Here is a 26998-nt window from a genome sequence, read left to right on the forward strand (position 1 = left end):
AATCGACTACAGTACAAACCACGACCAGTAACAAATTCCACGTCCACACCACCCAGGCCGATTCAACATGCTTTCGCTCAACAACCAAATACTGCTTTTCGACAAACCGAACGTGTACCCTTAGCAGAACGATCCCGACCACGGTGTCTCAAATGCAACCAATTGGAACAGCTTGCCAATCAATGCCGAAATTTTCAATCGGCCAGCCAACGAAACCTCCCGCCAGACCGAGTGAATCAAACCCACATAGAAACAGAAACTCACGACAAGATAAGATCAAGAAAAATTCCAAGCGTTAACACCACAACAGGCAAACTCCTCACAAAACGGTTTAACACAAGAACGGGACATGTAACACACCTCATCGACACAGGAGCAGGAATCAACCTATTGAAGAAAAACAAAGTAGGCTCTCAAACCTTCAAAGCTGATGCACCTCGAATATTCTACATGGGACAAGACAAATATACCACTAACGAATTCATTAGATTTAAAATGTTTGGCAAAGAACAAATTTTACATAGTACCGGAAGACCTTCCCCTAATAGAAGATGGAATAATAGGACTACCTTGTTTAGAGAAGTACCAATACGAAATCTCCAACGATAAATTGAAACTAGGTAATAACATTTTGGAGTTCGGCTCGGGGCGTCGTAGGGTGAGGACGAGTTTTGGCGCGCTCCTGCCAAATGGAGGGTTATTACGTTCTTTGGTACAGGCGTTGCGTGTTTGGGGTTGTTACATTTGAGGGTGGTTGGAGTGGATGAGTGGCCCTTTTTAAAGCGGGGAGCAGTGGATGTGTGGTATAGAGAGGTATGGGTATGGACTGTCGATTGTCGATGAGTCGTAACGGTCGACGATGAGACTTTGCGTTTGAAGTGTGGACATGTACAATCGGCTCGATTTAGTTTACACGAGCCGAACTAAGTCCGTTGGAATGAATAAATAAGTAATGGTGTGCCATGTAATGATGAGGCTGTAGGAGTTACGTGGCGATTAGTAGGTTGCAGTATGTAGCGGTGGAAGTACACTGCTTTAATATCTTAATATTATTATTTATTTTATTTATTCTTTATTTATTTTTATTTATCTACATTTTGTATTTATTTACTAGTATTGTTTACTTGTTTTTTATATATTATTTATTTATTTATTTATTTAGTTAGTTAGTTAGTTATTATTATTATTATTTATTATTTTTATATTTATTTCTTATTTATTTATTCTTTGTTGGTTACTTATTTATTTATTTATTCTTTCGAGTACGTGACAATTTTATTTTTTGATTTATTTATTTATTTATTACTGCTCATTATTTATTATATATTTTTTGTTATTTATCTATATTGTGGCGTTTTGTGCGCGCATCATCGGGTCTTTAGCAGAATACAGGCGTTAGACAGGTGAATTTTAGATTGCACAATATTACTGTATTATATTATCATTTGATTGGCTTATTGTTGACGACTTGGCGAGTTTATGGACAATGATTGGATACTTTCGGACGGTATATGGGTAGGATGTTGACGACTTGGCGATGTACATGGACTTTCGATTATTATATTTAATATGGATAAGTTGTATAAGGTGAACAAACGTACGGCGCAGGGGGTTTCGGAGCCCCCAGGCCCCGTCGGGAACACGAGTGGCTTACCAGGTTCGACCCGACGGTCATCACGCAACTGGAAGAACGGCGGGGGGAGGTGGAACCCCAGGCACCCCCTTGTGCGGTAAGGGGAGAAGGAGAAGGGCAAGGCAAATAAGGCGATGGTTGGAGGAGAAAAACCGAGGATGGTTTCCGATGTTAAACTGAATGAGAGTGTGACAATCCCGGACATCCCGAGGAAAGATGGGGGGGGGGGGAGGAAAGTGAGGATTTCTGCCTCTTTAAACCGAGTAAGAGGCTTCAGAGGAGCCCTCCGATTAGTGAAAGAACGGAGGTAGGAGTGGTTGAAGAATCGGAGGGTTCCTTTGGGATTAGAGGGAGCGACCACAGTATGGCCTACGCAAAAATGCTGGCCAGGAGCGTAGCTGAGAAGAACGTCTGCGTTAAATCCGCGAGATCGGCTGTGGTCAGTGAGGCCGAAGATAGCGCGAGAGACGATACGCAGCCGAGTGACGTCGATGACGAGGACGTCATGATTTCCAGGGCTGAGCTGAAAGGGTTCACACAAGCCCTGGCAGGAGCGGTTCAAATGATCAATGTAGCGGTGAAAAAATTAAATTTAGACAAAGATAAGGACAAGGAGATTAGGGAGATAGGCAATCTGATAAAAGGCATCCTATCTTCCTTGGAGCAATGTGGTGAGCACAGGGATAGAAGAAGAAGGAGAAGGAGAGAGCTGGTCGAGGTAGAAAGAAGGGCAGGCAGACAGGGCTGAAATGAAGAAGGAAGTGACGATAGCTAAAAGCGGATACCCAAAGAGGAAGGTAGTATCGCCGGCTGAAATTACGAGAGTGGAGGAGCTTAAGATGCCCCGAAGAGGAGAGGTCACATACGCCGAGGCGTGTGGGAGGGAGACCAGATCGATAAGGGGTGAACAGGATTACAGTGAGGATTCTGAAGGATGGATGAGAGTAGAAGGAAGGAAGAGGGAGAGCAGAGCTCCCTTACAGCAAACTACCCCGATGGTACATCCGGGAAACAACTGGCAGGTTGGTACCGAAGAGAAAGGCGTACCAAGAAATAGGAGGAGGAAGGAAGCCATTTTAATTAAATTGGAAGAAGGTTGTGAATGGCTTCAAGTATACAAGATAAAATTACGATACGAGATAAAATTGTTTAGGCTTATTAGATTTATTAGCAACAGTAAGAGTGGATTGTAAGATTAGTAATTAGGTTACATATTATGAAGCTATTTACTTATTACTATTTACTATTTATTTGTTATTTACTATTTAGTTATTTACTATATTGGATGAATAATTGTATACACTAACAGTCATTCCGAACGTACAGTCCAAACGGACATTGACACTTCCTTAACGCACGAAACGTAACGATAAATAAACTCCGGGCAAAATAATGTCGTCGTATGTGCAACTGTCGATTAAAGACGAATTCGAATTTTCCGACTCTCGCCCGCCCAGTATAAATAAGAGGAAGCAGTCGCGAGCGAGTCAGTTATTATTCGAGTTTCACGAGTTATTAACGGTGATTAACGGTGTTACACGAGTTATCGAGTCATCTGCGAGCAATCATACACTGTCTTTGCAAATACGTTTATACGAGCGCCTATCGACAGTATTTATATTTATATCTATATTTATCAATTTATATAATTTATTCCAAATATATTTGACACATGACAAGAAATCTATCCACGACTGTTTGTGAGAAATGATAAATTTTAACAAAAGAATAAACATTTGTAAATTTGCCGTTTATAAAATCGAAGATATAACTTTCATTCCATTAACAGCTGAAAACCAATATATAGCTATGCCAAAAGAAGAAATCGAAATACATGTACTTTGTGATATTACTCAGAAACAAATTAAATAGGAAGACCTTCCATAATTCAGTCACCTGATGAACAATGTAATATGCATAATATTCAACGATAGTGTGATGAAAATAGGACAATCCAAAGTCAATATAACATTCGAATATAAGCTCAAGACGATTCCCTTTGAAAATGATACAAGAATAGATTATTTGTTAGACAAAATCGAAAGAACACCTAGAATTCCTAGTAACATACCAGAATATCAGAATAACTTAGACCAAATATCCGACCAAATCAGTCAACTAACGAATACAGTCTCTTAAATCATGGGGACTCTCATTTATGCAAATAGTCGGTTATGTAGCAGGTATCTATTAAAGTCTTTACCTACAAAACTATGTATTCATTTATTATGTTGTAAAACTAAGAATAACATCCAAAATATTGCGACAAATCCAACACCTCTAAACATATATACAGAAATATTGCAAAACACTTTAGCTATCCGCCACTTGGACGAAGAAGATGAAACAAAATCAAACACTTGGAACAAATTCAGATGAGCACCTACCAAAGTGCGATTCCACAAATCCGTAATGAAGAAACGTTAAGATTTTGGAGGACCAAAATCATTCTAAGAAGGGGGGAATGTGACGGCCATCACACCTCAAATGACGTCATCTAGATAGCCATTATCAGCTTTCGCACACGGCACCCACAACTTCCAACATCGCCCCTTAGCACCAATACTTTTAGGATATAAAAGCCGAACATCTACCCAGAAACCACAGTCATGACAAATCTTGTCAGCCCTCGGTCATACTTCGGAATTATACGCTAACGTTACATATTGTAAATCTATTGTATTCTTATACTTGATCAATAAATATTGTAAAAGAAAATATAAGAGTTGGGGATCCTCCTCATCTCACCTTTTTTTTATTTTCTTCTCACGAATATTACGTGATACAAGCATAGTCGAGAAGCAAGAAAATCAGTGGTAATCGAGGGTTGTTGATTGTTAGATAAATTATATTGTTGAACACCGCCGAGTATTTCTTGGGCACCTTACACCAAACACCACTTCATGTGAATTCAAGAAATCCAAGAAAATAAATTCAAGAATCCAAATAACAAACAGTTTTGTAGCGACACCCGAAACTGAGATAACTTATCTCAAGCGCTCATGTTGACGGTCGCATCAATACAGAAAATGAAAGTAACACGAGAAGTTAAATTAATTATAACAAATGAATATCCATGACGTATTTCGTTGATTTTGCAAGAATAATTACAATAATAAAATTTTATTTACTTACATAAAACGTCAGGACATCGATGCATCATGGCACGCACCTGAAACATACCAATAAATAATAAATGATTAATAGTCACAAATTAGAACATTAATAACGAACAACGATAAATAATAATAAAACACTAACATTTAAACAATATTAAAATCCTCAATGTTTATTAAAAGAACATGTTGTAAAACGTGTGGTAGTTTAATGACGAGATTACTCGATATTGAAACCGTCGAATATATTTTAAAGTAATTATAAATACAGAGAAAACCGTAGATTGCTCGATACTGGTCGTTAAAAGAATGTTCGCTAAGACGCTCGGAACTAATTCGCTAAGACTGTGTGTAACTCGCTAAAAAGATCGCACGTGACTGAGGCTGATGAAAACTGGTCACCTTACGATCGCGTTCGTTTATTTATGCTGGTCGAGGGATACCGGTAAATTTCCATTCGCCTTTGTTAGACGCTTCCACGTAGCGGCGACATTGTTTTTGCCCGAAGTTTACTTATTATTATTACAGTATGTCCTAACGTTGTTGATACTCCGAGGTAAGACCACACGTGGCTCCATTTGTCCTCTAGTTCGTGTGTCGCTACAATATTATATAAATTAAACGAGTCTGAAAAAAGCAAATTCTTGAACTAAAACAGCAACAGTTATTAGTAGCAAAAATATCGAAAGTAATAAAAAGAAGTCGTAAAGTAATACACAATTTCTTAAAAAATGTTGAAGATTATAACAAGCAGAAAGGTACTGGTCGGTCGTCATCGTTATCCGATGGTGATAAGCGAGCAATTTTGCGTGTAGCAAATTGGAATTCGCAGTTAACAACAAAGGAAATAATAGAAAAATCTAGTGTTAATACCAGTGTTTCAAGTGTTCGTCGAATTCTACTATACTGTAAAGGTGTTAAGAGGCTAAAATTGAAAAAGAAACCTTCGTTAACAACGAAACACAAAATAGAACGTTTACGCGTTGCAAAAGAAAGAATGCATTGGAAAAGAAATGAAGAAGGGTACTATCTTCAGCCGAAAAATATTCAACTTGGATGGTCCTGATGCGTTCCAATATTATTTTCATGACATAAGAAAAGAGACAATGTTGGCAATTCGAAGACAAATGGGAGGAGGCAGCGTGATGGTTTGGGCCGGCATCGGTTATTTCGGCAAGACATGTATCAAGCTCATCGATGGGAGAATGAATAGTGTCCGGTACATAAATTTAATCAACGAACAAATAAATAATCATGGAGAACGCGTTTCTGGACCCGGTTACATCTTTCAACAAGATAATGCACCTGTACACACATCAGGATTGGTCCAGTCGTACTTTAATGCAAATATATATCTGTTTTGCCGTGGCTATCGCACTCCCCGGACCTTAATATTATTAAAAATTGTTGGGCAGGACTTGTTCACGGCGTATACGCGAATGGAAAGCAGTATCAACAGGTACAAGAATTAAAAAATGCAATTGTACGCGAATGGGATACATTGGGTCAAAATTATATTCAGAAACTACATAAATCGATAGCAAATCGTACAATAGAAGTAATAGAAAATAAAGGGGGATGTACTCATTAAATAAGTATATACGTTTGATAAGTAATTATTGTTAGTTACAATTTATGTTGATTATTATTTTCTTATTGTACACGTGATATCGTTTCGTTCTTAAAATAAAACAATTTTTTTTCACACACTAAATATCATAATATTTTCAATTATTTTCAACGAACCGCATATCCTGAGCTCACAATGTTTCGGTATCATAACTTACAGACGAAAAGCTCTACACGCGTCATTGAGAAATTGAAGATAGCTCACATGGGCTATCTCTTTGACGAGGAATGTACCTATATGAAAACCTATAACACGATACGGAAAACAATTTTAGTCCCTCCAGCCAAATCCATATTCAACGTAAAACAATTCCGTAAACGAACAAACTTTCCGTATATTTTCCATCTGCAGTTTTCGTCCGAAAAATTGGAATGTTCATGAATGAAACAAAGGATCGCCTGAGCGACCCTAACGCTCGCGTAATATCTGGCACCCTGCGCGCCAGTTAAATATACACGCGCGTGTCACACGCTCAAGAATGTCACACGCTCAGAAGCAGTAATAGGGTAGACGAAACATCCTGCATGCCACAGCTATCGAAACAATAACCAGATAGTAAGGAAATAGCCGCCTCTGATATACACCCGACGATAACCCCTCCAGAGGGACTAAAAACCCAGTATAAAAACCCTCCAAAATAAGCTCGTCCCAGGCTGTTAAAACATCTTGAATCGGTCTCTTATAACACTTTGAATCATTCTGTTGTAACACTTTGAACCGTCACTCTGTTGGATTCGCATAATAAATTCTATTACCATATACAAAGTTCAATTTCTTCACCTTATCCGTAAAACGTTCGAACTGCGACGCGAGGAGATCACCGGCGATCTATCGGTTTCGTGATTTTTTGTGTCTCCGACGTGACATCGTCCTCTTTTTTTCAGTCGCTCATTCTGGACCTTCGATCATCTCTCCTCCACCAACTTCGCAGTATTCAACGAACGGCTACGACCCGCAGGTGAATTCTGCGGGACGACCAGATGCGAGCCCGAGGTTATCGTGTCGTTCGATTTTTCAAACTTGAATCGCGCAGCGATTAGTTAGAGTTTTGTGGTTCTGCGATCGACATGGTAGACGCATTTCCGGCCTTGCTTAGCGTTGATTTAGCGAGACCGTGTGCAGGATCGAATTCTACGATAAGCGAACGATTTTCTCTTCCCGGACCGTGGAAGGCGATTGGGAACTCGATTCCAGTTGTTCGATCGAGCAATTTCATTCTGAAGGATTCTTTGTCGTCGATACTCTGTGGTTTTTTGCTTGCGCAGATAATAATTGTATCAACCAACGATAGAGTTATTTGAGATAGCCAGTTATTTGAATCAGTTACTCGAAAGCTTAGCGATGATTATTTATATATATTGTAGAAATAAATGCCAAAGGTATTCTATACTTTCCTTGTTAATTTATAGGGAAAGGATAATTGTTTATTTTTGTATATTGAATCTGAACAAGTCAGCATCCTTGTTTGTTTGGATTATAATGCAATGGTGGACTCTCTTATACAATAACTAATACTATTCACGGATCGATACATTGTATCCAAGTTATAAATTTCTATTGCACAATTATACTGTTTTACAGCAAATAGAACATTAAGATGGTTTGTAATTTGTAAAATTAATGTGTAAAGCTTTACTTGTTTTATTAAATTGTCACTGCTACGATGAGAACATTTATACGCTCGTAATTTCATATTATAACCTTATAATCTGCAATGTGTGGTGCTCTGTAATAAATTTGTGGTGCTCTCGTGGTTTCTCCTGCTGCGCGTTTCCGACAAAGAATGTAAAACGAATAATCATTCGACAATTCTTTATTCGTAGTTTTATTTATGTCCCGACATTTATTTATAAGACTGAATGTTATTTTTTTTCTTTTTAGTAGTAGTTATGCTGCCGTATTTTGTATAATTTGATCCTTTTTATACTGTTATTCCATCTTTCGAACTTATTTTACCTTATTCTTTAGCTACATTATTTGGTAACAATCTCTTGCATTTTATAAAAAAAATATCTCCTGATTATTTTCTATGAAATCTAGATAAAGAAAATCTAGAAAGCTGAATAAAATTCTTCAAAGTCAGACTTTAACGCGAAACTAAACTCTCCAAACTCAGATTCTACGAGTCTCAGGAAATAATATTCACGAATCCGAACATTCTCCCCAAAACCAGTCAATCATTCAGCCTCTACTTACATCCAAATTCTCCGTGTCCTCGTTACAATCTATACAACCCTCGTCTAAAATCTTCGTGGCCCAGCCGAAAATTGTCAACCGTGGCATCCTCCGAAACACAGGATTCCTAAACCGATCCCCATATCAGAATCCCATTCAGAATCGCAAACATTTGCCTTGTCACATAAATTTGAGGGTTGGATGATAATAAAAAAAAAAAAAAAAAAATAGCTGAGTTGAGCGTGACACAACTATCAATTTTGTTTTAATTAAACTATATTATGAATTCAGCAATCACAATGTAATACACACTGAATTAACATAAATCACAATTCACTCCAACCACGTTTAAAGAATTCTGTTCTAGTGCGAATTCTGAGGGCGAGTTTAGAAAATATCCGTAGAATTCAATAAATAAAAAAATATAGTCCTAGAAACGTCAATATAATTAAAAATTTTACCTAATAAATTAGTTGTTGAGATATGTATAATTTTCTGTACTGGACTGGGTTAAATGCGTAGTAAAGATAGTTGTATGTGAATATCAGTGTGTGGAAGAATGTGTGTGCGCAGCGTCTCGAAAACAAAGAAATGTAAACTGTACAGTCGGTTAACAGTCGGGTATGGAAGAAAGTGCTGAGACGCGTGCAAGTATGTATCGATGAATATATAAGCAATCGTCCATAAAATAAATATATTACTATTCTAATATTAATCCTCGGTATAAATTTAGTGTTCCTATAACATTATTTCGTCTTCAAAGATTCACAATTCTCAACATTAGTACAAAAATCTGAGCAAACCAATAATCAGATTACCCACTACTAAATCTATCAACATTCTATTCCTCAGAAGTTCTCCCAGAAAATTTTAAGTACACGCATCGTATCATTTTAAAACCTATCACATCATTGACCGCGTCTCACCACTAACAGAAGCTCCAGTACTGTTATTCGCCTATTTTCACTAGCCCTTTTATTGTCATAACTTGAAAGCGTATAAATGCCAGAAAGAATATCTCCACGCCCAGTAACCGCAGGCTTTTCATTTTCCAGCATTGTTGAATTTCGCGCTGTACACCTGGAAAAAGAGGGTACACGTACGCGAGCCCACTACGATTAATCATTCTGTTTTTCGTGCTGCCTCTTCCGACCTCGAACTACCTCGTTTTTTTTTTTTTTTTTCGTTTTCGACTAGTTATCACGGAGGAGTCGGGGATAATTGTTCGCTCACAGTACGAATAACAAGGGCGTCAAAAGCCGGAAGAGCCAGCAGATTCGTTAGGCAAGTATTTAATGAAAAACGACGCGACGTTTCCCCGAGTTGTCTCCACCCTTTCTCGTCCGGCTAGTTTTTGTTTTAACCCGTTACGTTCACCCCTTTCTCCGACGATACATACGAACGCTTGTCTTTTAATTTTTACTATCTGTTATATACATCGGCCAAAAAAAAGAACTACTACTACTACTGCATATACTAAAAGCGAGCATAGTGACAAAGTAGTAACAAGAATGACTTCCCGTGCTCTGGATAGTCCAGAGGATGGGGAGTCATTGGTAGTTGCCCTCTTCTATGGCAGTTTGCCGGGCCTCTTCGGCTCGTAACCTCTTCTTCGGGCGCAATGCCCGCTGAAACGTACATCTAAGCTCGAGATTTTCTAAATCGCAAACCAAAAAATAAAGTACAAAGGTGAAATAAAAACATAAATCGCGGAAGCTGATCCAAGTGCACATGGATGAACAACGATCATATAGCGATCGCTGTCCGTTCGCATCTGCATGCTCGAGCAATATTAACGTTCGTTTCGAAAACTACTCGCGATCACGACGAGACGAGACGTCACAAAAGCCAGAGACGATGACACGTTCCATTCGTGCCAGCTTTACCGTCGATTATTCGAATGAAATTCCCTGAAGCAGGTTGGTCACTCGAAAACGCGTTTACCCGTCCACCTCCGCGGTTCTCGCACATAACACCAGGGCGCAAGAGCCTCCACTAGAGAGAACGTCCCAAGACGCCTCCAACACCCGAGCTTAACACAACATGTACACTCTAATTTACGGACCATTTTCCTGAAATCGTCTAACGAAGGCTAGTGACCATTGCGCAAAATGTGAGAAAACACATCTAAAGAAATTATATCGTTAAAATAAATACAAGTAAACTTGGAATTGTAATATCGTAAAAGAGTTTGATTATAGATCGGTCGAAAATAGAAAAAACCATGTACGTCGTCCTTCTGTGGTTCGTTTACATTTAAGAGCGCCTATGTGACTAAAGTCACCTAGTTCTTGCAGAGATATGAGAAAAACGATAAACAACGTTAGAACAGGACGGTTTCGGTTTTCAAGGAGGGGTGACCGAGAGGTCAGAGTGTGCGAGTCGAAAAGCGAATGTGTTGCGAAGATCAGAGTTGATCGAGTTGTCAGTGTTGTAGAGTTGTTAGAGTTGCTAGTGAGAGAGTGAGAGAGAGAGAGAGAGAGAGAGAGAGTGTGTGTGTGTGTGTGATAGATTCGTTGTGACGAGAGTTGCCAAATAACTGTAAAGTTATTTGAGATAAATACGAGTATCGCATTTAGTTTCAGTTAAACAAACATCGTTTTCTGTCCAATTAATACTTGTATATTTAATTCACTATTAATAAATTGTAAGTAATCGGGGAAAAAATTTATATCTTAATTTCCACGATACTACAGAATTATAATTGTAATTTACAGCAATATTAACAGCGTGGTTACGCTTAATCGTGTAGCTGATATTACCACGAATAGCGATTGTATTGATACCTAACTTGAATTAATATATGTCTCCACATTTTTCGTATCTTAATTTGTAACGAATGAGAAAAACGACGCAATTCCACAGCCTAACCACACACACACACAATCTGGAAAATACGTCGTGCACGATACTCTGACACATGGTCAGCAGCTGAGAAATTTTTGCATTAATTATAGTCGTCGTGCCCAATGTCTTTTTTCCATTCAAGTAGCACCTGGCCACGTGAATGAGATCCTGACGATAGGCACGGAAATGGTTAAATCTGAAAATCCTAATCTAAAAAATGTGATTAGTTTGTCTGATTTACATCTAACGCACTAACGTTCTTTGATTTTACATTTTATTACTTCGTTAATTTCGTTAATTTTATTACTTCGTTATAAACTACTGAAATTTTAATATTATAAAAAATGTAGCATTAATTGAAAAAAGACTAAGACTCGATGAAATGGAATAATTGACTCTAAATGTATTACCAAGGTAGAAATTATCTCAGGCAACCTCTTCGTCAAAGCACATTTCCGAAAATGCAGAAACAATGTTCAAAATCAATGCTTTGATTAAAAAATCTGCCTGCCGCGAAGTTTCTTCTTGCACATAAAATTTCACACATTCTTGTACGGAAAAGAAATGAATTTTGATTCATATTTTAAATTCTACTAACGTTTATAATATCTGAAGTCAAATAAAAGAATGTGACTTAATATTGCCACAAAATGTATGTATCGTGTATTGCATGTATCGTCACTATCATTGAGTGAAAGTTGCATCTTTAATTCCAACGAAATTGGAGGGCATCCGATTCCTTCGCTATAAAATACTCAAACGAAATCGCTTCGATATCTCTTATTTATACTAAAATTCATTGCTTAAGTTCATTAAGTGCATTTATGTCATACAGGTATATTCGTCTAGGTATTTGCCTTTTGCAAATATTTATACCGAATACTATTATACATATTTGTCAGTACCACGAATATATTCTCAAATTTATATGTTTAAACTAATTATTAAAATCGCGACGTGCAAGAAGACCTATCCTGAACTAATAAATAAAGATATGAAAAAAAATGTTACTACTCACGGGTATAAAAAATACCCGCGGTCACTATGCTCGCAAAAAATTCTACATAATACAACCAGTCACCCGTGCCGATTCGGACCTTTCATCCTACGACATGATTGAGTGGCCGGAGGAACAGAAATGCATGCGACTCACCATTAGAAGCGGAGAAACGGAAAACGTTGCCATCGATACTGCACTATCTCAGCAAATATCATTTCAAAGACTAACATCAGGCAGGAACCGTCGAAAATCCAATGGTGGAAATGGAGGTTGTGAAAAATCTGTTACAAAACAAAATAGGATAAATGATCGCTAATTATTTGGAAAGTTGGAGATTATAAAAAATGGAAATTTATTACATTTGTAACTTTAGCAATAATAAAGATTGAAATTCTAATAAACATCCATAAATGTAAAAACTGAAACTCTAATATAAAAGTTTAAAATCTAGAACTCAAGAATCTAATGATTTTTAAATATATTAGTCATTTGTCTTATAATTTGGTATTAAAACTTTTTTTATTGTAATAGAAGAATAATCTTAGAAAACCCTAACCTCCTTCTTTTATACGTGACACACCCGGCCTTTCCTAATTGCTCTTTCCGGAGGATCCCGGCCTCCTTCTCTAGTACCTCCAGCCACATCTCCGCCATCCTGGCAGCTCCAGTGCCGTAGACGAGCACCGTCCTCCTTATCAGCTCCACCGTGCCTACGGCAATGGAGCTTGTTGCCTCCTTTAAGGTCTTAATGTAAGTGTTTTTTAAGTTCGACGATGTTGTCGCCACCTTCATTAGCTCCTCTACTCGCCGAATTAGATTGGCTCCTATGTCCGTTGTGGAGGATGTTCTCCTCTCCAAGGTCAGTTCCATAGGTATGTCTGGAGCTGTGGGTGTCAGCTTTCTTTTTCTTCCCCTGGATGTCTCTGACGAAGATGGGGCTCCATGGGCCATCAACTCTTCGACGTTCGAACTCGCACTTCCCTGCGAGTTTTCTGCCGTGGTGTTTCTTGCGTCTGATTCGTCGCTCGAAGCCATGACCAGATCCATGCCTGAACCCTCTGGTTTATCCATCCTATTTGCGATCATCATGGATTCCCTGGTTACCTTTGATGCAGACTCCATTCTTTCCTCCATATCCTGCTTCCTACTAGTAGTATTCTCCTCGTCGGAAGCGGGGGCTCGTCTGGTGGCCTTCAACGTAGATGGGCCTTGCGCGCACGTGCTCTCGAGTAGTTTCCGAGGTTGCCCGTGCGGCGACTCTGCAGTCGCGCGTCGCAAAATGTCTGCGTCTGTCCACACGTGCCTCGAGGCGTACCCGTGGGCCGACGCTGTTAGCGCGCGTTCTAACATGTCTTCCTTACTGCTTCGTCGACAGGGCTGAACTTTTTTTCTTGCTTTCCCGTTTCATCCAGTCCTTTCCTCGCCAATTTTGGCCCACTTTTTTGTCGTCTTTCCTTATTTTCACTATAATTTAGTCTACAGAGTACGGAGCGACGTAAACAAGTTCTCTCTGCATGCCGCCATCTTTTCCACTCAGAAAACCCTAACCAATGAAATTTTCAATTAAATTGTATTTCTTAATCAATAGTACTCAAAGCAAAATATACAGAATACACATAATTCAAGTAAGATATGTAAAGTTACTTACATTCTTGGCTGTTGAGCCACCGTTGGGGCATTCCCAAAGAAGACAAAGAAGTTCAAGCTGTGATATGTCTACAACAAAACAGAAAATATCATTAATATTGTTAATACACAATAATAAGCATGGTAATTTAACAATAATAAAGATTAAACTCTAATATGTATATAAATTGAAACTCTAATATAAAAGTTTGAGAATAAAACGTTCACTGATTTTTGATACATATCAGACAGTTTTATTGTACTTTAACGTTACGATTTTAAGACTTTATTTCAATTAAAAAGGGCATTTACAGCTTTCTAAATTATCAATTATTTTTATTGTATAATTAACAATATTTCAAATAAAATATAATAAATAGAACAAATTCAAATACAATATGTAAAACTGCTTACATTCTTGAGCTCCTGCAAAGGCTTTGTCCTCTTGATGCACTGACTCTAGTACCGCAAAAGAATGTTCAAAAGAATATAAAATAAGACCACATTACCACGACCGCTAAAATTATAACCGGCGAACAAGAGCTCTGCTATCGCGTACAAAATTGTTTGATAAAATTTTATTACTTTCGCGTGTGATTATTTAATTGGATTTAATCAAAACGACCGTGAGTTGAAAATATTGAAATACTTTTGCGGAGCAAACACTGACTCTACGAACCTCATTGCACGCGGCCACAAATATTCCCTAAAAATAGAGTTGTTTATAAGTGGGGTGTGATGGGGAGTAGAAAAGAAGCGAAATATAGTTTCGATGTTTTTCTTCTTTTTTCTATCGAACGTTTATTTAGAAAATACTGCCACTTTTCTTTTACGTATGAAAAATATTAATTTAAAATTATAAGATATTTCTCGATATCGAACAAATGTTTACGAATACCATGAATGCAATGTGAGCATTTGCAAGATTATACTACGAATGTTCGTTACTAGAATATGAGATATACACTTCACTAATACCCTAGAATCCCGTGTTATAAACTGTTGAAAATATTTGCAAGATTTCGAAAGTTCGCAACTAAATATACTTGAATAATACTACAGAAACGCAAGCGAAATCTTGTTTTGAAATACTTGAGTTTACTTGCGCGTCACTTCTATCAAAAAAAATATATGTTACGAAGTTAAAAAATATAGTAATGAATAATGCGAAAAACATACTAATGAAAGTAATAAAGAACCGACGCCACCAATAGGTTATACAAACCTGACGCAACGCTATCCACGTTATCGGTACGAAATGCGACGACTAAATGACTCCTTGTACCTCAGTTTCGCATAGCAACTTCCAAAGTGGCGTGGGAATGGGGGACACACGAGCCGGTGGTACAAGCAGCTACGCAGTTAACGTTTACGCGTTACTACACAAAGAAATGTATACATCAACAAAAACATTCACCTTGTACGCAGCAGGAATCTTTCGAATTGCGCAGCACAAATCTTTCTCTACACCGATATTTACAAACATCGTACAATAGTTCGTAGCCCTACTGGCAACATCACAGACACATTTGTCTAACTTATTACCTTAGTTACCTTACTTTATAACCTTAATTTCGTTAAACAAAACAAGATTGAAACAACAGCACGAAGAAAATGAAAAATTACTTAAAATTAACGGTCGGAAATGATCCAGTATGCAGAAGAAGGGTCAAGCGCTTTTTAAGTGCGTATTCGCTTTTAATACTAATATAAAAATTATAAAAGAGAAAAGTTATTTATTCCTAAGCGAAAAATGTGGTAAGAGAATAATTTTCTCACGGTTGAAAATTTGAAGTCCATTGATATTTTCTCTATAACATTTTTATTATCACGACATAGTATCAGAAATTTTGACCAATCCAATGATTTTTATTCTTAGAAATATCTTGAATACGGAGAATTAAGAAATGTATAGTGAAGGGTGTAAATAATGAAAATTACTTATGTACGAATGTATATTAAAAATGTCGCGCAACAACTACTAAACTATTTAATAAACACTAACCTTACCAGGGCTAGCCAAATAACTGGTTTAAAGATCGAATTTAAAATTGTTCATTTATCGTTATTTCTTTTGTTCATCTAGCTTTATGTGAATTCTTATATTCTCCGATTAATTGATTTCTCAACTTTTAAAACCAGTTATGTGACCAGATCTGATGAGATTAGTGTCAAAAGCCAGCCTAAAATTTTCTTCAATTTCTGATCTTCGGCTGCTTTTCAGTATTTTGCCTTCGACTTTTCACCAGCAATTAGATTTGACAAACGAAATGCAATGTAAAACTTGCCATCGTTTAGGCCATGTGAAAGCGAAGAAAGCGAAAGAAGCGAAGAAAGCGAAAGAAGCGAAGAAAGTGAAAGAAGCGAAGAAAGCAAAAGAAGCGAAGAAAGCGAAAGAAGCGAAGAAAGCGAAAGAAGCGAAGAAAGCGATGATAACACAAATCAACCTTGTTGCGTGTCGTGTAAAAATTTTGATCATCCTGTTCACATCAAGATTGCTCTCAACGCTTATTGTTAGTGTTAAAAAGGAGATGACAAAAGAGAATTTGGAATATTAACGAAGAGCGAAACAAATAAATACGATTCGTTCGTGAAACAAGTGACTCAAAAATTACTTGTAGTCAAATTCTATCGAATAATAAACTAGATAATTGTGCTAACCTCTGTATTCCCTTATTTCATCGCGATATATCTGACGGCTAAAAATGAACCACGACCCTAACACTGTCCTTGGAGAAACGGCTAAATACTACAATAGAAAGCTCAAATTCTAAACTTATAGGGGAAATTTTCACGTTTATACCGCAGCAACATAGCTCAACAGTGAACCGACTCCTCTCGCTTCATTAAATAATAGGGCGACGATCCCTTAGACGAGTCAAGTAACTCGGCGGTAAGAACAGAGCATCGCTCGCAGCTTTCAAGATTTTCGAACATATTCTACCGCCACGTGTAGCCAATAGAAAGCTAAATGTGTATTATTAAACTATGTTTTGTTCCTCGACAATGTTTCACATCAACCAAATATTTAAGAGAAAACAGCGCTTGCCCTCCTTATAAATGAAATATCATAATGGAACTTTCGGGCAGCCGACTCTATCAGGCCAATTGACTCAGAGTTCAAAGTAATTTCCCGTGCTTCCAAGTTTTTTCCTGAAACGCGACTTGACAAGTAGATAGCTGCCACTGTAAGGCATTATTTAAAATAGATTTGAATCGCGAGAAAATTTCGGAAATCCTCAGAAAACATCTCCAAAGTAACAGTCCAACAACGGTGGAACTTACTTAGAGCAGCCTCTATTCCTGTCAACAAACAAGTGGTCCGTAATGCGGCGACCTCTACTCGAGGTTGCGAGTGGAACTCGAGCACCGCGCCTGGAGACATACCGACCCATACTACAACATGGTGTCTCGAGAATAAAACTTGGCAAACAGCCATTTTGTCGGGAACTTTCGCTTAGTAAGTTCCTCCTATTCCAACTTATTCCATGCTATTAACCATTGTGATTGCAATGGACTCACTCGCCCAATCTGAAACTAACAGGGCGATAGGCCAATAACAAAAACTGAAGAGAATAATACTCTTAACAATGCAGCTTGTTATATGGCTCTCGATATACCGTAGTACACTCTCAGAATCAGAAATTTTCAAACTTGCTTCATTTAAGGTAACTTTATGAATTTCTGATTGATGCTCTAGCAATTTATTTGAGTCTTCTATTGCTGTTTCTCACTGTTCTGCCTTTCAACTGTTCGTTAAATTTGTTCTTTAGCATATCCACTCGAGAAATTTCGAGTTCCAGAACATCGTTTCTTCTTCAGAAATTTGGCTTATTTTTCTTGTCTGCTGCTACATGTTGCTGTTATTTTATCAACTTTTTCAACATAGGTGCTTGTTCTTTCTTTTTCAAGCAATATATCAATGTCCGTATCTTTGGATTTCACTCTTTTAACTGTATGTTCTTCATCTAAATTTATTACATAGTATTCAGCTTCCATTCTCGCTTGTTTCGTTACTGACTCGAACATATGAACTGCACGTCCTTATACTGAGTAGGTTTTTAAATTTTGTCTGGCGTTTGATATTACTTTTAGGCGATAATAACTCAAGCAAGGATTTAAAGACTGATCCATCATTTACTTTTTGCACTTCAGATTCACTATCGTTTTCATTATCACGTGAATTATTTTCGAAAACAGGAGTAGAAATCTTTGGTTCACTGATATTGATTTCGTTGGTTTCTTCAAATTCCTTAACGTTATCTTTGGGAACTTCGATATTGTCGTTATCACAATCATTTGAAACAATGTTACCTACTTCCTCATCCTCAGCTGTAGTAGCATCATAGCATTTCATCAAAGGAGAAATATCCCCCACTTTATTAATTTTAATAAAACATTATTTTTCAGTACTTTTTTCTTTTTAATAATTCTGATGTTTCATAGGAACTTTCTACTATATCTTCTGCATCGTGTTGAGTTTGATTTTTTTTTCTCCTATCGACTTAAGATCATGATTTCAGCGTTGTGTTTCGTTATATAATTTATTATTATTAACTACTTCAACAATATTTTCATATTTTTTATAAAGTAAATCACATTTATCATCTGATATACATTTTGAAGTAATTTCTGTCTGTATATCTTTTTCCTTTCCCCTACTTCGTTTTCTCCTACTAATGAATTCTTTTTATACTGTAAAATAGTTTTTGTATCTTCAATTTTGTTAAGTTCAATGCTTATTTTTAATAATTTACTTTTATCTAATTTAAATAATGCTCGTGAATCTTCTACTACATCTTCCATATCATTTTGAATGTAGCTCCTATCTTCAGTAAATTTAATATTTTGAACGCTATCATTAATTTCAATAGCTCTTTCGGTATCAAATAAATCTCACTTATTTTTTGATATACCTTTTGAATTAACTTCTGTCTCTGCAGTTTCTTCTTTTGTATTTTCTTCGACATGTCTTTGTTCTTCTAATCCATTCTTTTTATTTTGTACGATGTTTCTTGGATCTTCACTTTTATTAACTTCAACCGTGCTCCTAGGTCTGCCTCTATGTTTCGCTTTTCTCTTTGCGATATCAGCACCTTTGTTTTCTTCCGATTGCTTTTCATATCGCAACACTTCGATCGCCGACTACGCGATAGGAGACTGTCAAATACCATATTTATACGTAAACGAGATATTTCATTCCTATTACGTTGGCTTACATTCGCTTCGTCGATTGCTATTACACTCGTTACTGCATTATCATTTGCTACTAATTTACACCTATCGTTATCACTAGCTGTGTCCGTTAAAAGAACTTTGCTTCGTTGACGCGCGTTAGTTGTTTCGCTTTCACTATCTGAAATTGATCACCTATATCACTGCCTATAGTAGAATCAATCAATTATAATGTATACATCTACAAATTTAAAGCCATCGCAGCAGAATACCCATTCCCTAGGCAAACAAAATAAAAACCTGCCAAGCACGAACGCTGTATAGATTGTTGTCACCTGTTCGATTCGTGCTATATTTGACTAAAAAACTCATTCGAAGTTATTTAAAATATAAAATTCGAATTAACATGTAGTTTTCAACAATCTGTCTAAAGATAACGCTCGCAAACAAGCTATCATTTCTTGAAACAAATATATAAGATTTATTTATGTTATCAATTTTGTTGTGTGTCGATATACAGCCCACTCAAAACATTCTATGGACCAAACAAAAAAATTGTTGACATTGATTGTCAACAAGCCCTATAAACTAACATCTTTCATATTTCTTTTGCTTTTGATGATTAGACCCAACTTCCGGCTAGCTGATGAGTCATTCTGCTATATTTGACTCATCCTTTGTTATTGTACGAATTACTGCCATTGTTCACGGCTGACCTACTAATTCGTTTAGTGACTAGACACTATGCTAGATATTTTAATCAAATAAACTGATAATTGTAGCGATAAAATACTTCCTATCAGTACAATATATAATCTAAAATTTAAACATCCTGCTTCAGGGCAACATATCTAGTGAATTAACGGCGCCTGAACAATCCCTTAAAACGGTTAAATCTATAACTTTAAAATCTAATTTTAATTTAATATCCAAAAACTAATCAACATAATTTCACTATGCCCAAAAAGCATCCCCTTACAAATGATATCGATACTTACGATATTTATTTTTCCTATATTAATATAGTATTATTTGTTATAGATCCAGACCATCGACCTCGGAAGGACTATCAAAATTCGCCTTCGTCATGGCCAATAACCAATGTAATATTAACTACTGTTAGAATTTAATCTCGGAATTAAGATTAATAATCTGTGGAAGACACAATGTTTGTGTTGAAATAATATTATGTGATATTTATTAAACAATTATTACAGGAAATATAAGTGTGTTGTGGAATGTAGCCAGTTGGCTAGTTATTCTCAGACTGACTGGCTTAGCGACCCATGGCCCTTGAAAAGGTTTTGAACCCCACTCTCTATGCAGTAATGAGTGTGACCTGTGTAGATGCCTGTATGGCGTCACATGTGCCACGGAACCTTCTGGTAGCTTCTCGATGTGCCCAATGCTCCATCTATATCCTTATATATTTCTTCCGCCGAATTCTCGAAACAGCATGCACGCCCTAGCCGCCGCGGTACATCTCACGAACGCACGCTAGTAGGGATATCGCTGGACGACGAAGGGAAGAATCCGTTCGATCAATCACCTCATCTGTATGCGATTGATATCGTTGTATTCCAACAACTACGATAGAAACTGTCATTGTTAATTTAACACTAGCTGTCGCCGCTATAATACGAATGGTCTGTATACATATTAAATAAATTATAATAAATAACTTATTATTTTTAAATATACCTTGTCTTATTTATCTACACTTTCCTTTGTCTCACGACCTACATCCACCTTCACTTACGCATTGTCACGTAAAATTCGTGATACAAAGGGAGGAACTGAGCAATAGCTTAACTTGACTGTCCTTGAAATAAAGTAAAACCCGGATCCACGAAATAAGCCCAGAACAGCCCGGACAGACAACAGCGGACAGCGAGGAATCGAACCGCCCCCAGCCACGAAGTCCGCGGACGAGTAGCGTAAATTCGCGTGCTGCTCCTCGACAGTCGTCGCAATCCACGATCGCAATCTCCCCCCCCCCCCCTATATCCGAGACATGACGCAGCAAAATGGTAGGATGCACCGTAAACGTAAACGTTCCAGAGGCTGCGACTGTTAAGCAACTGCGAAGGTATATTCGTGATCCTCGCCAAATGTGTCGAGTCCGTCAGCCACGGGACGATACGAAAAATTAAAGAGTGAAATTATCCGCAAACTGGCTGATTCAGACAGCCCGAGAATGCGAAAGTTGCTGGAGTCTGAAGAAATCGGCGAAAGAAAGCCGTCCCAATTTTGTCAGGTCATCCCATAAGTTCGTGCCGTTTTTCGAGCGGTTATATATATTAAGATTGTTTACATACCTTTCAGTTTCATGAAAAAATGTAATCCCCCTCTCGTTGTGCAACTTCTTCCCATTTTTCTGGTAGGGCCATTATTCCGTCTCGATAAAAGTTCTCTTGTTTTTCTTTAAAATAATTTTCTAAGCTATTTTTGAGAATGTCAATATTTTCAAATTTTTTACCTACTAAAAAGTGTTGGAATGCTCTGAACAGGTGGTAATCAGATGGGGCAATGTCTGGGGAATATGGGGGATGTGGTAAAATTTCCCAATTAAATTCAGACAATTTTTTTTTTGTAACGCTTTTCGCCACATGCGGTCTAGCGTTGTCGTGATGGAAGAACACGTTGTTCCTATTCACTAAACGTGGTCGTTCTTCAGCTAGTGCTTCCCTTAATTTTTCTAACTGAGTGCACTTGACATCTCTTGAGCTGTCAAACTTCGTGATTTTTCAACAAGATCCCGAATTTTATCTTCGTCTGTCTGAGGAGGACGCCCGGAGCGTTCCTCGTCTTCTAAACAGAAATTCCCAGCTCTAAAACGTTGGAACCACTTCCTACAGGTGCGAGATGAAAGCGCATTTTCCCCGTAAGCAGCACATATGTTTTCCGTGGCAATTGTTACAGAACTTCCTTTTCGAAATTCATATAACATGAGATGTCGAAAATGGATACGCATTTCACTCATGATTTTTTACTGTTAGAAGTCACTGTGTTCACTATATTACGATCTTATACCCACGAAAATCTGCTCTAGCCTGTTCTCGATCAGCTAAGCTCAAGTGCATTGGTCCCTTATCGCCGTATGTTTATAAATCGACACATGAAATGTATATACAAAAGTCGGCACGAACTTATGGGATGACCTAATATCAATACCTAGGAAAACTCACCAAGCACGTAGCATCCCCAGTCGGAGCGTTCGAAGCGTCAACAGGTAAATTTGATCACATACACATACACATACACATATCGTGATGCAATATTCGCAAGACTACCGAATTTGTCTAACGTGTATCGACCGGTTCTCGCGTTGGCCCCAAGCAATAGCCATACCCGACATGGAAGCGTCAACCATTGCTTCAGCTCTCCTTTCCATTGTACCATCGAAAATAACAACCGATCAAGAACGCCAATTCGAGTCACAATTGTTCAAGGAACTATGTCGGTTCTCGGTATCAAACATTTACGCACGACGACCTATGATCCCGCGTCCAACGGGATGGTAGAGCGCCCACATCGACAGTTGAAAGCGACAATTAACAGAAATTGCTGTCTTTACCGTTCATCCGGCAGGTAGCGAGGGCTGAAGTGATACGATGGAACATTGAAGTCCCCCGCTGCGATGTATTTGTCACCCAACGATTGAAAATACTGTCCCCATTTTTGTAATGTCATTGTGCATTTACTACTGATATCTGGAAATAATTGCTGTTAGTCTGTATTGTAACGGTGGTTTCTTGAACGTGTTCCTGACTAATTTGACTATGTAAGTGGTGTTTGACATCGTTTCTTATTATCGCTACAGCACCTTCGCGTGCTTCTCCGAGGGTTGCCTGGAAATGGTGCAATATAGTACTTTGATGTAGCTTGTTGGTGCGAAATATGTTTATGAAACAAGTAATATGCCAATATTATTGTTATACAGAAATGTTTTCATTTCGAGAGCCCGTTGTTGTAGACCATTGGAGTTCCCAGTTGCTATTTTCGGCGTGTCCATTTCTATTTTTTACTTAACGTGTTTGTAAGTAGTTGTAGCATGACTGTAATTTGTTGTGTTGTTGTGTTGAGTACTGCACTTTGCTCACATATTTCTGTTGACATTTCGGTGTTTTTGATAGATTGCTTGAGCAGTTCCTTGATTTCTGCAGCGTCGTTATTGTTGTTGTTTTGATTTTGGTTGTTTAAGACTGGTGTTTAGTTAGTTACTTGTGCATAACTTCGGCTACCAAAGGCGTTGATGGGGTAGAACTGATGCCGATGGAATTTGACGAAGTCGTTGTTATGTTTAAATGTTACACTCATACATCAATTGTCGTAGAATATCGAGACTCCGTGATAAGTAACACACATTTTGAGTCGATCCGTTAATTTTCCCACGATCAATTTGTCAAGTGACGAGACGAGACATTTTTAATTTATAATAAAAATGTACGAGATTACCTTCGTTTATCATCCCAGCGTGTACGCTTTTTCAAAGATCTGTAGCACAAAGAACAATTCTCTGTCCAACGGTTTCTTCGGTACATAGTATAGCATCGCCGGAACACTGTTTACGAAAGACCGACGAAACACATACAGTGTCGCGATAAAGCGTAGGTGCCGACAGGCCGAAAGTGTCGGGAAACATCGATAGGCCTAATGGCCCATCGATATCCCTTTGGTCCTTCCGTCAAATAATCGCAAGAAGGCGTATATAACCAAAATAACAGACGGTTACGAACACGCGCGTAGTGGGGATATTGAAAGATGACAAAGGCAAGAAAATTATCACTGGACGTCTAGGTTACATTATCGAGAACACAAAAAGGAAACAAATACGTCCTGACCATACAGGATCTATTGACCAAGTGCTCCCTTGAAATTCCTACTGTAGCGGCTCATGGCCATAAAGAAAGTTCCAGGGTTCAAGCTCATGTGCTGGCCTGCGAAATGCGACGTCCGAGGTCAGGACGTCGTCAAAGAGTAGACCCTATGACTTACAATGAAGCGCAAGTGCTTTCGATAAAGAAAGCTGATTCCCTGCCCCAGAAGAAAACTTTCTGTTTCGGGCACCTCGGCATCCTATATGAATGTAAACGAGGAAAGGCTAGAGAGACGCAGAGAGATGCAACTGATCAGTGAAGTCGAGTAAACGGTGAGTATGCGAAGAACAATACCAGTACGGCCCAGGTCTTCCTCGTATAATTAACAAACTCGTTGTTAAATCAATCCGCGGAGTATTTCTTTGGCACCGTACACGTCCCACCACCTCACTGATAAAATCGAAAATAAAATCTAAGGAACACTACAACAGACGGATCAATAAACAAAATTTCAAAATGGTAGATTTGTTACATTTAATGAAAGAAATTTATAGAGGGAAATCTCAAATGGATATACAGAATCTGACAAAATGTTTCCTATTATATGCAGAATGGGCGTCGTTTTCTTTGAACAAGAACAAGGAGAGCAATTCTACGGTCCTTGGGATGGAGAACTTCCAGCCTATCACCCGGAGGTGTATGGAGAATTACTCACTTACTGTTACCAATTACTTCAACCCGCTTATTAAAATATCTTCGGCCGTGGCATTTGTAAAACTATTATTACAATGTAGATGATTTGCCAAAAGCAAGAAGGAATCGTAGAGGTAGAGGCTATAATCCAGAATGATCGAGTTCTGTATACGACTGTTAAACCCGATATTTCGTTATCGAACTCACGATAAGAATAAATATAATGACCGAGCCCTTCTCGCTGGGGCATTCGATTATTGCATATTCACTACCGTAATCTCCAAGTCGCAATATACATTGATAAATTTTCAACAGATGTTACGATAATAAAATGAGCCGTGACACTTTTACAATTTATGATTTTACAATCCGCGGAAAAATAACATACTCAATATTCTGATTTGTGACTCAACAAAAATAAGGAAACAAATTTATACGTCCTCTGTACTGCATATCTCGTTGAACATGTGGAAAATCGCTTGTTGCACATAGATTATGAAGATACATTTTGCTTGTTATGATATATTAATCCTAGTTTTTCAGCACTGTATCATATTTAGATTTAGGCTTGAAGAACGCTTCTTCTTTACTAGTGTTGCTGTTTTTAAGATCTGTTTCTCGTAGTAGGTCTATAGAATTGTATTATATATTCAACATTACTTCATGAATATATTATGAAAATTATGCAAGAAAATTTAAATAAAAGGCAAATTTGAGGTAACAAACTAATAGAGCATGTTATACAAAATATGTTGTAAAACGAATAAACTCACTTCACTTCACTTTTCATTCATTTTTTATAACACTTCATGCTTTGTTTTTTTTTTGTAAAATGTTTCGACGTACTCATTTTTTTATTATTTTTATCCGAAATTATGTTATTCTGCCAGAACTTTATAATTTAATTCTCTCAAGTTAACTCACTGTTTGAAATTGACTTCCTTCTGCGAAAACATTTTTGACTAAATTTACCCGGATATTATCTGTATCCAATACTCAGATCCGATGATTATGCGGAGCATTTCGAGGCTTGAATTTCGAAAGAGGTCCCGGTACACCTCTATTAGGCGTCAAGTAGGCCAAGGTGAAGAAATTGACCTTTATACATGATAATAGAGTTTATTATGCAGATCCAACGGAGAACGGTCCAAATTGTTTACGTTGCAGTTGCTGTCCGGCTACACAACCTTTGTAGCCAGCTGGGTGGTTTAAATTGCAGTTGTAGCATTTTACTCCATTTATTTTTCCTATGTATGGACAGTTAGGTGCTTGTCTGCGCATTTGACACACGCCGGGATTCTGTCGCAGTAATTTTTTGCTTGACCGCCGACGGTCTGCGCACCGTCCTTCGACCCTCAATAAATCCAAGGATCCCCGTAAAACGCCAGCATTTTAACGCTATTATTTTGACATATGTTGTCAATTTACTGAATAAATTCCACATCATAGAAATGCTTTCGGTTCATAACCGGTTTTAGAAAGGCCCTTGGATTTATTACACGCTATTAAGAATTACGGGGAAAGCAGGTAGTGACTTAACGTAAAAGCGAATGTTTAACTAACGGAAAATCCGGCTTTTTCCATTAAACAAAGACATCAACTAGTAACATTGGTAGGAGGTTCCATCCCCTTTTGTCACTCTTTAACATTGACTTAAACCAATGGACATCGCAGATCGTTCTACTCACTCTACTCGCGAAAAGCGTGAACAACGAATCCACGTCCTTAATCCAAAAGGAACACCCACACCGAGCTTTCTTCCGTAATCCTACGAGAACGAACTTCACCTTTTTTCTACGATATTCGTACAGTCTGTTCAATTGCTACTTCGGTTATCTCTCGTGATTCTCGTTCTTACTCATCTATTGGAATATCATATCTTCGGATATCGTCTACGTTATTAGTATTCTACATATCAGTGTATATTATTGAAAAATATAAAGCTTGTAGCTCTGTGAATCACAGTGTTATACTCACTCAGTCACCCCCTATTATCCTAACCGAAATAAGGGGATCGATCTATTCGCTGTGTCGATTCTTGCAATCGTAACGGGAATTTACGACTCCCGTTGTCCACGTCTCCCCGCGATAGGTCGAAATGTTATTGTTATATGGGTTATGTAACTTTGGGTTTCAATGTAAATTGGTGGTGGTATGACGAAGTGGGTTACTGGTTCTCCGTCTGGATCTGTTTCTTTCACTTCTGGCAGTGCGCTGAAAGAGTTTCGGAGTGTAATTTCTTGAAGCCATTGTTGCTTTTCTGCTTCTATAGCTTTCCTAACA

At 37.8% G+C, this 26998-nt stretch overlaps 3 long non-coding RNA genes across 4 annotated transcripts in view; 1 reads left to right on the plus strand and 2 right to left on the minus strand.

Annotated features, from left to right (window-relative positions):
* LOC138189101 (uncharacterized) overlaps positions 1-23441 on the minus strand; it is a 247607-nt gene extending 224166 nt beyond the window's left edge. Inside the window, exon 1 of the long non-coding RNA XR_011175893.1 lies at positions 23427-23441. This is a non-coding gene — a long non-coding RNA (uncharacterized LOC138189101). The remainder of the gene's footprint in view (positions 1-23426) is intronic.
* Positions 12554-15389, minus strand: LOC138189104 (uncharacterized). 2 transcript variants are annotated; one of them, XR_011175898.1, is made up of 4 exons: positions 15253-15389; positions 14442-14486; positions 14050-14117; positions 12554-12682 (listed from the first exon to the last, which is right to left on the minus strand). It is a non-coding gene; the product is annotated as an uncharacterized LOC138189104 (long non-coding RNA). The 2 variants fall into 2 exon arrangements; XR_011175897.1 differs by lacking the exon at positions 15253-15389 and having other exon boundaries at positions 14442-14693.
* A 225-nt stretch (positions 23442-23666) lies between the features above and the next one.
* LOC138189109 (uncharacterized) lies at positions 23667-25497 on the plus strand. The gene is made up of 2 exons (XR_011175903.1): positions 23667-24354; positions 24633-25497. It is a non-coding gene; the product is annotated as an uncharacterized LOC138189109 (long non-coding RNA).
* Positions 25498-26998: the final 1501 nt, after the last annotated feature.

This window comes from Bombus flavifrons, chromosome 18, assembly GCF_040668555.2.
Source record: "Bombus flavifrons isolate JBK064 chromosome 18, iyBomFlav1_principal, whole genome shotgun sequence".
NCBI lineage: Eukaryota > Metazoa > Arthropoda > Insecta > Hymenoptera > Apidae > Bombus > Bombus flavifrons.